The sequence below is a fragment of the Passer domesticus genome, chromosome 2 (assembly GCF_036417665.1).
Source record: "Passer domesticus isolate bPasDom1 chromosome 2, bPasDom1.hap1, whole genome shotgun sequence".
Lineage (NCBI taxonomy): Eukaryota > Metazoa > Chordata > Aves > Passeriformes > Passeridae > Passer > Passer domesticus.
This window is the reverse complement of record NC_087475.1, coordinates 44363545-44380479: the sequence shown is the minus strand read 5'-3', so window position 1 is coordinate 44380479 and position 16935 is coordinate 44363545. Positions and strand designations below refer to the sequence as shown.

Here is a 16935-nt window from a genome sequence, read left to right as displayed (position 1 = left end):
CTCTCACCACTGGACACGGGCCAGGACTGCCTTTAGGGCTCCCCGTTTAAAGATGCTCCACCCACTTCCAGAAACAGCAGTCTCTCAACTCTTGGGACACCAGTCCCCCCCAAATTTCACCCCCTGGGGCCGAGGGGCCTCATGAACAGAGATCTTCCTCTCCGTGGAGACAGGGGGCATCCCACACCCCCTTCAGCCGTCTCTGTTCACGCCACTGCTTCACTCTTGACTCCCGGGTGTTGCCTCCCCCTAAATACAGTCTCTGGGTCACAGGGAAAAAAAAACACGGGTCTGTCCATGGCTATACAAGAAAGAGTCCAGCCCAAGGCCACTCCATCATCTCTTCCACTCAGGATTCTTCTCTCTTCCAGCTTTCCTCACGCTTGCCCATCTCTCATCTCTCTCTCACCTCATCCTGATTCAGGAGGATTCAGTATTTGTAAGGTTTCTATTAGTCTACAAAGGGGTTAAAATCTTCAACTCTGCCTGCCCAAGGACTCCCACATCTGCCGGGCACCTTCTCTCGACGCATCCCCCGCTTCTGGCCGGCTGAGTTGCCAGCACAATCTCTGTCCCTCTCTCCGGGGGGGCTGCCCAGACATCCCAAGTCTCTTCCACCCCTGCATGTTCTCCTCCACCTCTGCACCTTTTGGGGCTCCCGGCCTCCTCCCTGTCATGGCCTCCCCCTCCCCCACCCAGACGCAGCTGGGCAGGGGAGAGGCCAGACTCTACTCACCAACGCCGGGTTCCCAAAGAGGAAGTTCTCTGGGAATCTCCTGCTTTTAACCCCCGTGTGTTCTCAGAGGCGTATCCAAACCCTTAGTGGCCACCTTAAATGCCAATTTTGAATTTGGCCCCTGATTGGCCCGACTTAGACCTTTCCAAAAACACATTTCCGGGCCAAACCACGACACTTCCTCACCCTGTTTTATAGACAGCACGACACCAGACAGTATTGGATACCCCTTTGATCAGCTGGGGTCAGCTGTCCTGGCTGTGCACCCTCCCAGCTTCTGTTGTGCACCACCTGCTCAGTGGTGAGGGGCTGTGAAAGGCAAAAAGACCTTGACTCTGTAGAAGCACTGCTCAGCAATAATCAAAATGTCTCTCCATTACCAACTCTGTTTCCAGCACAAATCCAAAACACAGCCCTAGAGCAGATACTATGAAGAAAGTTAACTCTTTTCCAGCCAAAACCATTATGGTAAGTAATTTAATTACTAAGGTGTTCAATAACGCTTCTTTTCTATGGCATTTAATGGGCTAAAAAGGCTTTATTATTTTGCACTGGTTCAACATATGTGTGCTGTGCTATCACTGAAAATAACACACATTAGTGAAAGATGCATGTTTGAATGTGTTGAGAAATAAAAGATACTTGAACCTAGGGCAAGGCTCCTGTGTATGCAGGTGTGAATAAAAGCCAGCTTAACACTTCCCAGTATGTAAAAACTCCACCTATTATTCTGGAAATATTTTTGTTTCCAGTACCATGGTTTTTGCTAGCCCAAGGCATCTCAAAATAAACCATAAATTAAATGAAGACACCTGAATTTTACTTTCAGTATGGTATTTATTGGCAAAGAGATAGATATCTAATGTAATTTCAGTTTCTGTAGGATTTTCCTTCTGGCCTTGAGCAGTAGCAAAAGATGAAAATGAGTCATCTCATATATTCTGTGTAATTTTCATTGCCTGGTGTTTTTGTCTCAGATATTTTGGGGCATCTGCATGTGTTTAAATAACTTCATAGAACTCTAGATTTCCACTGACAAAAATGAAATTATGAAGGTGAATTTGAACAACGTACTCTCATTAAAGACTCATCTCCTGTATTTAGATACCTACAACCTGGAGCTGAACTGAGTCTGTGCCACTGAGTCTGGATTTAAAATTATTCCATTTTGGCTTTCTCATTGATTTGAGCTGTAGTTGAAAAATACAATCTAAAAGTACTTCTGAGTCTAGGACTGAATAATTTAGATCCTATTCAGTGGCACCCAGCTCCTCTAAAAACACCTCTTTATGATTTTGGACACTGTTTTGGAAAGCTAGATGAGTAAGTATGTGAAATAATCAAGTAAAGTAAAAGCATTAATAGTGGTACTTCTTAAATAAACTCCAGTAATCAAAAGCCACCAAGGGTTAATCTGTGTCACTGTAACAGAAGACAGATACCTGACCTTGCAATTCTACAGCAACTCATTGTTCCAAAATGCTGTCCAAACCTTTTGTGGCAGTGCCACTTCACATCAAATCCAAAAGAAATATGCTGTGAGACCATGTAAGTATATTTACTTTTTGTTAGGAGAAAAGGGAAGAGGATTTTGGAATCTCCTGATTCCAAAATTAATCACTGGACATGAAGTAACCTCTGTATTCCCTTTGGTTCGCATTATTGACATGTCCTTTCTCTGTCACATGAGGACCAGTTCGAGTAAGCAAGCCAGGCCTTGTTATCCCACCTGACTTTCGTCTCACAACATCCATTCTCATAGGACTTACTGGTATGGTATTTTTAAATTTCATTTATCATTCTCATTTCAGGTAATTTAATTTTTCCCTTCCCAATGCCATCATTGTCTGTGTATGAATGTATATGCTCCACAGCTTCTTTGAAGAGGAAATTGCCTTTTAGCTTCTTGGTTTCAATATGATATCACATTTCTTTTCTTTGAAAAGTCTAGGGGCATATGCTAAGGCAAAGTGAATCCAATTACTGCTGCAACCTTCTCATTTTTTTCTCGACTACATGCTTCTCCAGAACATTTTGCATATATTTCAGGCATTTCTAATTTATTAGAATTGCACAATTATTTGTGGTACCAGTCTGAACACATCCTTGAATTTGTTACAGGAGGGCAGCTGTGAGGAGTAAATCGATTCTTATATTGTATTAGGTGTCGTTTTTGCCTTCAGTGATGGAGTCCTTTGTCCTTAGAACCTAGTTTAAAACAGCTACAGAATTCTTCACCAAAATTAAAGATATTAGGAATACTAGTAATTTCTATGTTAGAACAGCAGAAAGTACATTTAAAAACAAATATCTAATTCTTTCTTGCATCACACATATTAAACAAAATTTGGTTTAATGATCTCTAGTTATGAAAATGTTGTAATCACATTTAATTCATTTGACACTTTGAGATCATTAGTTTAAAAATAATTAAGTAGAAGTCTGTTACTTAAATATTCTTTATTTCTCTATATTTAATATTTCTTTATAGTAGAAATGAAAACATTCTTTCTTCCCTGCTCTTCAGGAAATTTTTGTGTGTTTTTGATATTTTTCAGTTATATTATCATGCTTTCTCCACAATTCCTTTCTATTAAATAAACTTGTTCTTTCAATTTATTTAGTGCATAATTTTTTTTCCATGTCAGCTGTTATTAATGACAAGACCAGCTCTAATTTCATTTCCAAATTTCTAGATGGTTGTCAGGTTTAGAAGCAGTTTCTTTTTCCTTGATAAACCTTTAATACTTGCTTTAAGATTAATGTCTTTCATATTTTGAGTAAAATCATTATTGCTGTTTTGATCACATGTTTATTACATATACAGAATACATAATTGTCCTGGTTTAGGGCAAGTTTGGGAGATAACCCCCAAAGGGGCTTCTCTACAAAAGCAGATTCAATTGCCCCTTCATTATTTGTGAATCAGGCCTTTAACTGAGATGAAAGAGTTGGATACGTTCCATGAAACTGAAAGAGCATAGATAGACACCAAAAAACCCCAACCACCTTATTAACCTTCATCACATTAAGATATGCGGGGTGGCATTCGATCTTATTTACAATTAGTTGCCAAAAGAAAACAGTGATCCATATGAAGCTCATGTTGAAATGAAGAGCTTAAACTGGCATCATAGATTTTTTTTAATTAATGTCTTTTCAGAGAATAAGCCAGGTACTATTTTGTTATTACCCATATAGAGAAAATCAGCAAAGTTCTCATAAAGTTTAACCTTCAATTAATTACGTATAATAATTGTTGCAGGGAAACAAAGGCAGAGCTACTAGCCTGTTTCAAGACTGAATATTTTTTCAATATTCTAGGCTAGGTACATGGGCAAAGAAATCCTAAAACTCAGTAGTGTGTTATTAAAAAAAAACTCAACCAAACAAAAACATGGTAAGTAGGGGGAAAGTTTTCAAGTTTTATAGAATTCAATCTTATTTACATACAAAAATTTATAGGAAAATTACCATCATATTTCCAGTCAGCTTTTATCGGGCCTATTTAACTCACGTGTTCAATCTCAAGGCCACTAAATATTTTAGTTTTTTTTTTATTTTAATAACGGTGGAAAAGTAGACCAACACATATCTTTGGCTATACTAAGAAGGGTATTCTTGACAAGAACTATTTTGTGGTTAAATTTTCTGTTTCACAGTTGTTTATTTTTATGTTTTATCAATAAAAGATAAAAATCTTTCCTGTTGCAAACACTGTGCACTACTAAGCAATCTTAACACCTTTGGACATTAATTTCTTGTTTCTTGAGACATTATCTAATTTGCTTAACTGGATATGGGATTACAACATGTGATACTGCAGCCCTTTTTTTGTTTGTTTTATAGTTATCTAACAGACAAAACTCGTCAGAAAGGGAAATACTGAAAACTTTAAAGCATTAGGGTAGATTTGAATGAATTTGAATGTTAATCAAGCTGATCTCAAAAGATAGACTTTTTTCCATTTCTTAATGCAAGGTCTTGCAATATTTAAAAATCGGGGATTCAGCTGCTTTGACACCTGAAGTTTTGTACTATGTGATAAAGTATCTACAGCGGATTGAACTTGGTTGGATACCACATGCCCACCAAGCACCTTTATAACTCCCTCTTCATAAGCAGGATTAGAGGGAAAATACAAGTCTTGTGGATTGCCATAAAGAGTGGAGTGGCTGTAGTGTATTACAAAGAGTAATGGGTGATTAAAAGAGGAGACATTTTTTAGAATAACAGGAAGAAATTCTTTACTGTGAGGGTGTTGAGATTGCTCAGGGAGGTTGTGGATGCCCTAACACTGGCAGTATTGGATAAGGCTATGTTGGATAAGGCCTTGAGGAACCAGATCTAGTGGAGGGTGGCCCTGTCACTAGAAAAAATAACTGTTCACTTCAGAAACACAGAACTTGTAGAATTTTAAAGAAGAAACAGCATTTGTAACATCTGGCAGATGAAACTTAATCTCATGTAAGAAATAAAATCTAAAATAAATTATGACATTTTCTTATTTCTCTGCACTTTATAACTTACAACACTTGTTTACTTATGTCTTTGCATTGTGAGATGATATTTTAATGCTGCAGATGTTTAATATGCATTGGATGTAACAGTCTCTATTGTTACAAAGCAGAAACTGTAAATCACAGTGAAACCATTAATGCAAAGTCTTGATCAAATGGCAACAATAAATCAGCTTCAAAACCATTTTTGTCACTTCTGTTCTTCAGTTTTCATTAAGGCCATTGAAATTTTAAGTAGAATCTTTTGCAAGTGAAATTTGTCTTTTGCCAAGTTTTAACTTTTGAAGGTGATCAGACTTCAAAGAAACATTAAACTGAATTGACTGGTGCTATAGCTGAATTGACTGGTTTTTGAAGATGAATGGAAATCAAAGGCTTTATGCACTTATTTGATTCTTTTTTGCTTAGATATGAAATATGAGAGAAAATTTTAATTTGCTCAGTTTCTTTATTTATCATATATTTATCATTAGATAAGAATGTAAAATGCAATCTTTTGCGTTTTCCATGGTAAATCCTAAACACTGTTACAATGATCAATGTACTGTGCTTTCTCATGAAGTAATTGATTATCACAGACTCAACGATTCAGAGAAGGTTTGGGTTGGAAGACAATTTAAAGATCATTCAGTTCCAATACCTTTGGCAGGGGTGGGGAGACTTACACTCGACCAAGCTGCACAAAGCCCCATCCAGCCTGATCTTGAATATCTCCACGGATGGGGCATCCACAACTTCTCTGGGCAACCTGTTCCAGTACCTCACCACCATCACTGTAATGAATTTCTTCCTTATGTGTAATAAAAATTACCCTCTTTCACTTTAGCGTCATTCCCCCTTGTTGTTTCACTCCATACTCTTGTAAAAAGTCCCTCTCCAGCCTTCTTTTAAGTCCCTTTTAAGTATTGGAATGTGTCTTCTCCTCTCCAGCCTGAATGACTTTCTCCATAGTAGAGGGGTTTCCAACCTGTAATCAAATTTGTGGCCCTCTTCTGGACTCATTCCAACAGGTCAATTGGAAGCTCAAGAGGTGGATGCAGTGTTCCATAATGTAATTCCTATTTTGCAGAAGTTTAAGCAATATCTTTTAGTAAAAGACATTCAGTGCATGGTTGTTCTCACTATGAACCAAACACTTCTGAAGGGAATACCCATAGTGCAATTATGACAATAGAATAATCTTTCTGAACATAACTGGATTTTCAGTCAGTGCGTGGCTTTCAGCTGGAAGAAGAGCTGAAAAGTGCAGTGATAGTGACACATCACTTGTAAAACCAAACAAAAAGAAGTGTTGATGAAAGGGGACTTGGTACTTGTTTGAGGTTTTTTTCTTGACTTCATGGAAATTAGAGACAGAAACAAACAAAACATGTGTTTGAATATTTTGTCTTTTGTGTAATATATTTAAATTCATTGGAAGAAAATCTCTGACATAATTAGTACAGAGAGGGAATGGTGATTTTGAAAAATGTCTTTTTACTATTTCCTACTCTCAGAAATTGCCATAGTTATATTCATATCAAAGAAGACAGGTTTTGGTCATCATAAATACTTGAAAAATTCTTCATGGTAACTTACTGCATTTTCAAGACACCTTTTAGTTTTCAGTTATTTTGCAAATATCTGGGCAGCTAGGCTAAATGTCTTAGAGTTCCTAGTTGTTAAAACTATAATTCATTTTTTTCTCTGATGGTAATACGCTGTTAGTTTGCCATCGGTATATAAAAATTTTGAGAACCTAATACTTAAAATGGGAATTTAAATTACATCCTTCGCATATATATATAATTAAATTATGTTTTCATTTGTCAAGTATTTGTCAAATTTTTAATTGTTAATAGCTAACATATTTTCTTATCATATCTGTTAAACAGCTATTGCAAACCAGAAACTCAGTAAATTCTTCATTTTTTCAGAGAATGATGTGTAATCAGAGATGAGGTGTTCTAGAATTTAGTAATTACCACCCCTTCTCTAATTTTCAGGGACCTATAGAATATTCTAAAAGAAACTGTCCTCCCTTTCATTCCAAAGGAGAGAAAATAATACCTAGATAATTGACATAATTTTCCATTACTGTCAGAAACTTTACAGAAAATTGAACAAGTGAAATAATGCATAATTACAGGTCAAAAGCTATGTGATATCCAAGGTCTCTAACTGCCTCAGACAATCCCATTTCATTTTCAGGTTTCATCCCATGTATGTGATTTTACAAAAATAGCAGTATCCCTGTAGTTAGGTTTTTCTTGGATTATGCTTTAATGCACTCTCATTCTAAATTATGACAGGAAAAATGGCATGAAAGATTAGATGTCAAATTTCTCTTAGTGGTTACACAAAATATAGTCTCACTCCAGTTCTATTTAAATGAATCAATAATAAATCACAAATCAGCAAATATAAAGATACATCTTTTTTATTTTTGTTTTCCTATCTGCAAATTAAATATTTGGCCCAAAAAGCCACTGTTACTTTCTACTCTTCTTCATTCATCTCAAATGGCTTTTGCTCATATTGTACTCATGTTAACACTCTTAAAATACTGTGATCTTCTGATTTAAAGAGTCAATTTGCCACACCCTTTATGTTAGTTATTGAATGTAGGTTTCCATGGAATCAGAAATGGAAGATTCATCAACTCAAGTGAACAGACAAAGGTCTGGATTCAAGTCAAATCACTACCCTATTACTGAAAAATTGTCTGCTGTTTCCATAGTGCTGAATCCATCAGCATCAGTGTTCAGTACAGTCTATGTAGCTTAAGTAGAGTTGAGGTCTGTCTCTCGAAGGAAGATAAGTGGTTTTTTAATTCAAAATGGCACATCCAGGGATACTTGGACACCCAAAGTATGGTGCTTTGTAGAACTCAAAGGTCAAATTGGAGGTAACTAGAAAATGTAACTGCCTTTTACTGTAGTCTGTGATTGAATTGCAGGGTGAGGCTGAGGTGAGTTTTAGGTTTATTAGCAATCATTTCAGCAAACAAGACTTGGCTAATTGGTAGCACTTCACTTTCAAATCCAAGGCACTGACATCCTAATCTAGTCTGTGAGGCCTACTCTGCACTGGTCAGGTCAGACCCAGCTTCACAGAGATGATTAAGTGAAGGCTGAGGGTGTTGGTACTGTTTAACGTAGAGAAGAGAAGGTTTGGAGGAGGGAGATCTCATTGAAATATATAAATATTGAATTTTGTGTTTGTTAAGGGTCTGGATGAGGACTCAGCAAGTTTGCAGATGACACTAAACTATGATGAGTGGTTGAATATGATTCCTGAAAAAGTCAGTTGAATCAGAAAATGATGGTATATCTGCTTTCACATATCTTCAGGAACTTTGCTAGTAAGATACATGCCTTGATAGTCACAGGGACCGTATGTGATATAGGAATCCCAGCAAAGGCTACTGTTCACTGAGAATAAGTTCACATGGCTTAGACAGTGCTATTGGTGAAGAATTTGTTTATCTGTTAAAGTGTAATCTTTATTGCAATGCTGGCATTGTGCCAACAATAATAATCTTAAACAACATGTGCATATTCAAGATGAAATTGAAAAGTATCTCAGAATAGAAAATAAACAGTTCAGAGTAGAAAATAAGAGCCTTTAATAGCACAACAGTTCATATACTAATGACTGGTTATTTGCAAACCTGGAATGTGAAATCACGTTCAAAGAAAGAAAACTCCTGATAGAGCTATAAACTCTAATGTAATTTTATGTTTAACAAACACCTATAATCAAGGTGAGAGAGGGATATGAGTTATGATGTGAGACATTCAGAACATAGAAAACTCTCCATACAATATATGTTAAACCCTAGCCACTCATGTCTAACAGAACATTAAACATTTGAATGCAAAATCTTTTGACGTTCCAGGAACAATATCTACAGTTGAGCAAATGCTAGGATGCATTTATAATTATTTAACGTGTAATCTTTTGTTTCTCACTGTTAGCTATTTGCTGACCTTCTCTCTGGCTAAATTATCCTTTTTACTTTTTTGTTAAGATTGTCTAGACAACAAGATGCATCTAGATTAAACTAATATAGAAAACCATTGACTCTCAGCTATGATCAAAGTTAAGTCCTGTTTTTGAGGAATATTAAATGGCAAATTTCAGGACAGATTTAGAAAAAACACGGGTCTGCCAAGTTGAAAAGATGGTGAACTTACATCTCCTTTTTGTAAGGAACATCCCTGATTTCTGAGGGAAGCAATTTGTCAGCCTGTCTTGGAGTAGCATAATTTGATTAATGAATTATAGAGTAGCATAAGTTTATTAAATATTTTTGAGCAAAGAATTCAAATTGATTAATTAATTGATTCATTTCCAAATGAAAAAAGCTAGCCACAATTCCCCAGAAGCAAAGTATCAAACAAAAAAAGTAGTTTTCATTTCTTTTGTTTTTCATGTCATGTATGCTTCCAATGCATATCTAATAGCAAAAGATATTAAGAAAAGGTTTTAGAATAAAAATATTTTAGAATAAAAACTAAGATGATCATAACTCAGAAAGTGCTACTCAAAACTATTTTTGACACTAGAACTTCATAATCATAATGAAAATTCCTCTAAATAACTTGCTTAGTTTAACATAGTAGACAAAAATAGAAAAAAAAAAAAATTAAGCCAATCTATCTCTGTACCACAGCACTGAGCTACCCTTCAGTATGCCATAAATATGTACTTGTAAATCAATGTCAGTTAGTTGCACCATTAGCAGATATTTTTAATCTGGCTCACTGAGTTGGGTTACTGAAGCATATGACCAGAAATATTTTCATCACATTTACTCCCATATGCCACTGATTTCTTCAGTCTACAAGCATGCCCCATAGTTTCTGGGTGTGCTGATTTGTCCATCTTTGCTAAAATCTTATCTGTGTGTCTAGTGGCATTACACACAAAAGTGAAAATGTTTGTTCTAGAAATGTTCATCCTGGCTTAATGTACTACAAAAACATTCTAAATTATCATAACACTAGCACTTCATGAATGCTATGAAAGCTAATTAATTATAGTTCATAGTGTATTTTTATTTCTTAAAAGTTATTATTTTCCTTATCTTCTCTTAGTTAACGACTCCCTTACAAAATACCCAATAATTTAAGTTAAAACTTAAGGTAAAATCTCACTTGAAATTATAATAATTTGTGAGTTTCAATTAGTAAATACCAATATAATTTGAAGAGAATATACAAACTAAAAAGAACTAAGATTAAACTACAAATGAATGGGTTTAGTCTCCACCAGTATTTCTGTATTAGTATGGTAAGGCTTTAAAAATAATATACTCATGTTTTATATTAATTTAACAATATAAAATATTTGCACATGGGAAATTAATAAATATTTATTTATCTGTGCTTCAGACAAAATAAAGGAGCAGAACAATTAATGAACTGCTTTACTTAATAATACAGTGCGTTTTTCAGAGGAAGAGGAATTACACTGTCACAGTAAAAGCCCTCTAGTTTGTCTTCAGAGAAACAGATATATAAATGGAGTGAATAAATTCAGAATTGAAACAAACAAATTTCTAGAAATATCTGCAGAGATATTCAAGAATAATCTTTAAATTTGATAGTGACAAGCACAGGCCCTTCAGTAAATGTATGACAGGGATTATTACTATGATAGCACAGAGAACGGGGATTCTCTGAGTTCTGGGCTTATATGGATGATGCTCCTGTTTCAAATATATTTCCTGAAGAACTTTTGAGAACTGTCTAAGCATCATGTGTCTGAGGTTTTCACTAACAAAAAAGGACAATTATGTTCCCATGAAGAAATTAACATTTGTTTACGTTAGTTTTAGACCTAGTGCAAAGATGAGAGGAAGACAAATCAGTGTAATGTTAGAACTTAGTTTTAACTGCAATTAAAAAGAAATACTTGAAAGTCGGTAAGGAATAGGATTAGCTTCTGACTTCATCCCTCAATTTAAGTCTAGAAAACTCAGAACAGAAGAAAGACTCCTAGATGAGTCTTTCCAAACACATGAACTTTTCCAAGAGAAAAGAGCTGATGTTTCAGGCACAGTTCCTTTGACTAAGCATGCATTTTGGGAGGGTGAGGACATAGATGAATAAATAAATAAATAAATATAAAAATTAATAAAGTATCTTTTTTCTACAGTGAAGTGTGCTACAATCCATTAAATCAAATTCCTGAAGAGCTGCCATGCACTCCCACTAGGACCTTTCTAGGTTTGTTTGCTTGAAGAGCAGCAAAAGAAGTATTCTCATTACCCGTGGTCAATTGATTAAGGCACTTTCTTAGATTTAGAAGATATGAGTCAATTTTTTGTTAATAAGAATCGACCTGGATAAGAATGCAGAACACTTTGGTTAAAAATCTTTGTAAACGTGAAGAGCTGCTGTCATCTCTCTGGTAGCACCTCTGCATTTGGCTGTTTGTCCATGATAATCTAATTTATGGTAATTCCTGGAGTGAGAGAAAAGCTATAACTATCATAGCTCTTCCTGAGAATATAGTGGAAGTAGTTAGTAGGAATGTAGATAAGGTGACATTCCACTTTTCATATGGCACTAGTAAAACTTCTATTTTATTTTGCTGAGAAAAAGAGGAAATAATATAGTCTCATCTGTGCTGATATGATATTGTGTCGAGCTGTATTTGCTTAGGATGATGGGATCCCTTCTTTCAACAGAAAATAAAATCCTCATCTTTAAAAGGCACAAATGCAGTACTGCCTCTTAGATATTAGGTATTAATACATTATTTAAAACATTCTTGGTAATATGGTATGGTTTTGCATTCAGTTGTGTTTTAAGGTATGTAATTGACAGAACTTTAACTTTGAGTATTAAGGAAATACCTTCTGTACAGAACTTCTATTGTAAACTCAGATCTATGAATATTAACTGCTTCATGTCAAAATTTAGGTTTTAATATATTTCTCTTTTTTTCTCTGTTAAACCAAATCATACATTTGGTGTGTTTCTTCATTTATGAAAGAAAATAATTAATGACAGAGAAAGAAAATTAAATGAACAGATTTTTAGCAGTCATATGGTTTAGGTTTTTTTTTTCTTCTGATTCCAACACATGGACAAACTGCTGTCAGGAAGTGCCAAGCTGCCTGATCATGGGTCTGACTAGCTGTTACATTTTTCGTCTGACATAGTAGGCATCTTCTTGCATCAACTTCAGATGTCAGCAGCAATGAGGGCCCTTGCCTTTTCTGGAACTATAAAGTTGGAAAAGACCATCTGCTCAGCCTTCTGTTATCTGAACCCTTCCCTAGAAATAGTTTTCAAGAATATATTAAGAACTGCAATAGAAGAGATAAAGTATAAGATGTTGGTAAGATAATTTTAACCCTTTCCTTTCACTTCATGAGATATATATTTTGTTACAGATGCTGCAGCAATGAAAACCAAAAGGAAATTTGTGTAGTTCACAGCAATTTGATTTAGGGCATTGAATTATTCAGCACCACCATTTTTACCTTAAAATTAAATGCTTTCTGTATAGCTTTAAATGCTATTGCAATATATCTAGTAGTTAAGATTCTTTTGATGTTCTGCTCCCATACAAAATTTGGAAAGTGTGTATTCAGCAGTAATCTGTGCCAGAACTAGAAATCTATTAAAACACTCCCAAAATAGCAACAGATTAAATATAGCTTATATAGAGTTTTATTTAGAATAAGGAATGAGTATGGATTTAATGAAAATTACACTGTACAAAGCATTGGCTTTTCTTTCTTAAAAAGAGATCCACTCTACAACTGCTTAAATTTAAGCTTATATACACAGTTTTTTTATTCACATTTTGTGGGCTGTATGCCCTGTTACCAAATTCAGCAATGACAGCACAACAGAGAAGTTATCTAGCTGTGTACAGAACACTGGGATCCCAAATATGGATGGTGCCAAATTCAAAGTTAATTTTGAAAGCCAGCAAATGAGAGTTCTATTTTATGAGAGGTGCAATGAGTGTAAAAACAACTTTATTTTAATTTTCAGTATTTATACAGACAGAAATCTGATTATTATCTTAGCTAAAAGGTTTCACATCAAACAAAAATGAAGTCTGTGGGAACAATTTCCTTGTCTTGAATGAACTGTGGATCACGATTTCCTTTCATTAGCTACTCACTGATTGGGAAGCATGAAATACCATAGGCTGTAGAGCTATTAGGTTTTTCAATATGGTCTTACTGCAATGGTTTCTAACACTGAAAATTTTTTCCTCTTTTCTTTCTTATGAAAGCTATTATTACTGGGGAAAAGAGAAAAAAATGTAATTACGTTGTCCATAAAATTAGTTTGAAATGCACTTTCACAACAATTCCTTTTGTAAACTTTTAATTAAAGAGTAAGAAGTATTATCTTCTTAAACAAAACAATGAGTGCAGTAGGGTGCAACGACCATCTTATCAGTTTTAATTATCCTAATGCCTCACACTTATCTTTTCCTAGCCCTGACATATCATTCTTGAACTGTACAGATCAACAGAAATAGTGTGCTTTTTTATACAGTTCTCTTACTCTCAGCCACAGCCAATGTTTTTGTTTCCTTGGTAGTATGTATATTTATATTTTAAAATGAGTGAAAAATTTATGAAGTTTCTTCCTGATCACTGGGATATTTGAAATGAAAAATTCCTGTTTAATTTCCAGTGAAATTAATTATCCTGATGTCATGAATTGCAAAAAATTGTGGAAGTACCAACAATTTTTCCTAAAAATATGTTCATAATTTTTTCTTTAAACTCAAAATCCCAACTAACTGTCCCCAAATGCTGTAAAATGTATTGCATTAAGATGGTCTTAGGCTCTATTTTGACTTAAATGAGATGAAATTATCAAAGAATTTACTGTTTCACTGGAATAGTTTGAACTTATGAAGTAAATATTTTGAGTCATGAAAACCCACTTCATTCCCTTGCAGGCACATAAAATAAAGCTAAACAAAACCAAACTACCAAACTTCAGCAATGTGAAGTCTGGCATGTCTGGCCTCCATCTCCAGAGACCTTCAATTTCCTTTCTCCTTGGGGATATCGTATTTGATAGCATGAACACAAAAATGGAATTTAATTATCATCCTTAACAGGGTTTACAAAAACAAAAAAATTACCATATTTGAGGGTTTTTTATGAGAGGGTGGCTTGCTGTCCCCAAAATGTGTAATAGTGATGGGAAGAAATAGTCTAGTTTGTGTATTTGTTGTTGAAAAATACAATTGTTTTTCTGTTCAGAGATGGTTTTACTGTGCTGTCAGTTAGTCCAGGACATGGTGGCTAATTTACCAGAGAACTGGAAGGCCACTGGGGATTCAGATTAGCAGCCAATGAAAAATATAGACAATCAACACTTTTTAGAAGAGAAACCTAATATGAACAGAGGACTGCAAAAAAGGCAGGCATTGCTTTCGGCAAGAACTGTATGCTTCTCCAGCCTTCGCTTCCATTTTATTGTTTTAGGTTAGTAAATAAAAAAAAAAAAAAACCAACATATAAACTCTACTTTTTTCTGGAAACAGAGATATTAATTATATAAGCCCACGTGATAGGTAAACCAACATGATTTATTACTTTAAATCTCAAGACTCAGATCAGGAAATTTCAAGGGAAAGAGGGAACACAAACCAGTGAGATGTTGCACAGGAGAAATGACATCAACAGTATGTTTTCTGCATTCTGAATACAAACTTCCATAGAGTCTACAATGTCAAATGGGCAAAATGATTATGAGGATTACAACTTTCTCTTGACATTACAATCATAAGTTTTCCTGATGGATAATCTTTTAGATGTCTTTAATTTATCAATGTCAGAAATGTGACTTAATTCTTCTGTTTCCACTAGTGGTATTATGTCTGATATGTCACTGAGTCAGTGCTTTTAGTGATACCTCATGCAGAAACATCAGAATGAATAATATAATCAATACCACTCCAGGTGAGCATTCACCCATAGACAAGAGTACAGGGTATTTACTTTGTGTTCAGTCTTCAGTTGTTTATTGACTTGCTTTAAGGTTTAGTAGGAAGTCAGTGACTTAGGGGATACATAAAATACCCAGCTGTAATGGCACATTTTTCCTATGCCTGTGGAAAGACTGAAAATAAATGTGAGTATATGCAATATTTTAATTACTTTTAGGAAGTAATATACCAGAGTGAGGCATGCTGTGAAACAAGTCACATGAACATTTTTACATTTATGAAAAAATCCTAATTACTATTAAATATTAAAATGAAGTTTGGACAATTTAAATACAATCTGATATTCATAATTGTATGGCTTTTAATAAACCCAAGATATCTGAGATCAGAAAGATTTGAGAAGTCCTTGGCAAGTCTGAAATAAGCCCAGAATGTTGCAGGGTACTTATGTTAACTCTTTTTTAAGCCTGGCTTTAAAAGTTTAACTTATCACGGAATAAGAAGCAAGGTAGGGGTAAAATTATGGCCAAAAAATTTATGTTTTTAAATTGTATGTCATTGTTTTCTGTAGTATGCTGTACAGTTATGGAAATTGTACTCCTTGACCTTCCTCTTTAGGAAGAGAACATATAAGAATGGTGGGAAAGCATTAAAGAGGTGAACATTCTTGAGTTTTTCCAATTTCTTTTTGTCTTTGATATAATGTCAGATTATAGTTGCAAACCTTTACTACTCCTCATTCCCAGGAAATTTAGGAAAATAAATATAAAATAATAAGAAAATGTCAGAAATCTAATTTGCCATTGCTGTGGTAGTGCAAAAGATTTTTTTTTTTAATCTGAGCTGTGTCTGTTTAGATACTTCAACTTTTATGTAGTGACAATATAGGAATGGTAATTTTGTAATTATAGTCATCAATGTCCCACATGACAGTAGTCATGTACTACTGTCTAGTTATGTCTATTTTTCTAGTTATATCAGAGTGCCATGGAAAATGACATGCTATTTTCCATGAAAAAATAATTTTGGGTACATAATAGAATATTTTTTAAAAAATTACATGTGTATTTTTGCCATATTAGATGTCTTCCTTCTGTTCCTTCATTGAAATAACCTTATGTACCATTTTCCTTTTGAGTACTGTGTTATGGTTACAAGTTCAGTCTCTGATTTGGCAAGACTGATGAGTTCTATGAATCCAGAAAAAGTTATGGATTTTCATAATCCAAGTGACTGTATTTATTTACTTCAACATTGATTGTCCAAATATAACCTGTGAATCCAGAACAGAAAGTTCTCTCCACAGTGAGCATCACTTTCAGAAAGCATCTTCCTAAAATCCTGTTTTCATTCCCCTGTTAGTGATTCCAGTAAGTCATGAGCAACTAGTAAGGTTGATAAATTGGTCTAGCTATTTGTAACAAGTCTTTCCAGCAAAACCTTCTGCTTGGCCTTTTTAACATTAAGATATCAACAGATCTATTATAGTTTATTTATAGTTATTCAATTGTATTAAGTCTTTCAAAATCCAAAGAAAAACATTTCCCTGTTCAGCAATAAGATAACACATGTCTCAAAGAGTTATAGTTTGAGACTGAATGCTGGGTCTGCCGCCTGGAGTATGAGATTTTTCTGTTGTCTCCTTAATGTACATATAGAGCGAGTTATCTTTTTCTACAAAATTATAAAAGGATGAGACACTTCCATTAAAAGTTTTTCAGTAGATAGATAATGAACTAATTGTATACAGTA

General features: G+C 34.6%; 1 long non-coding RNA gene across 3 annotated transcripts in view; it reads left to right on the top strand.

Annotated features, from left to right (window-relative positions):
• Positions 1–263: 263 nt before the first annotated feature.
• The window catches only part of LOC135293852 (uncharacterized), a 57209-nt gene continuing 40537 nt past the window's right edge, over positions 264–16935 (top strand). For 2 of the 3 annotated variants that reach the window (XR_010355943.1, XR_010355941.1), the window contains exon 1: positions 264–1204. This is a non-coding gene — a long non-coding RNA (uncharacterized LOC135293852). Of the gene's footprint in view, positions 1205–2426; positions 2508–16935 lie in introns of all 3 variants that reach the window. The other variant, XR_010355942.1, reaches the window with a different exon arrangement.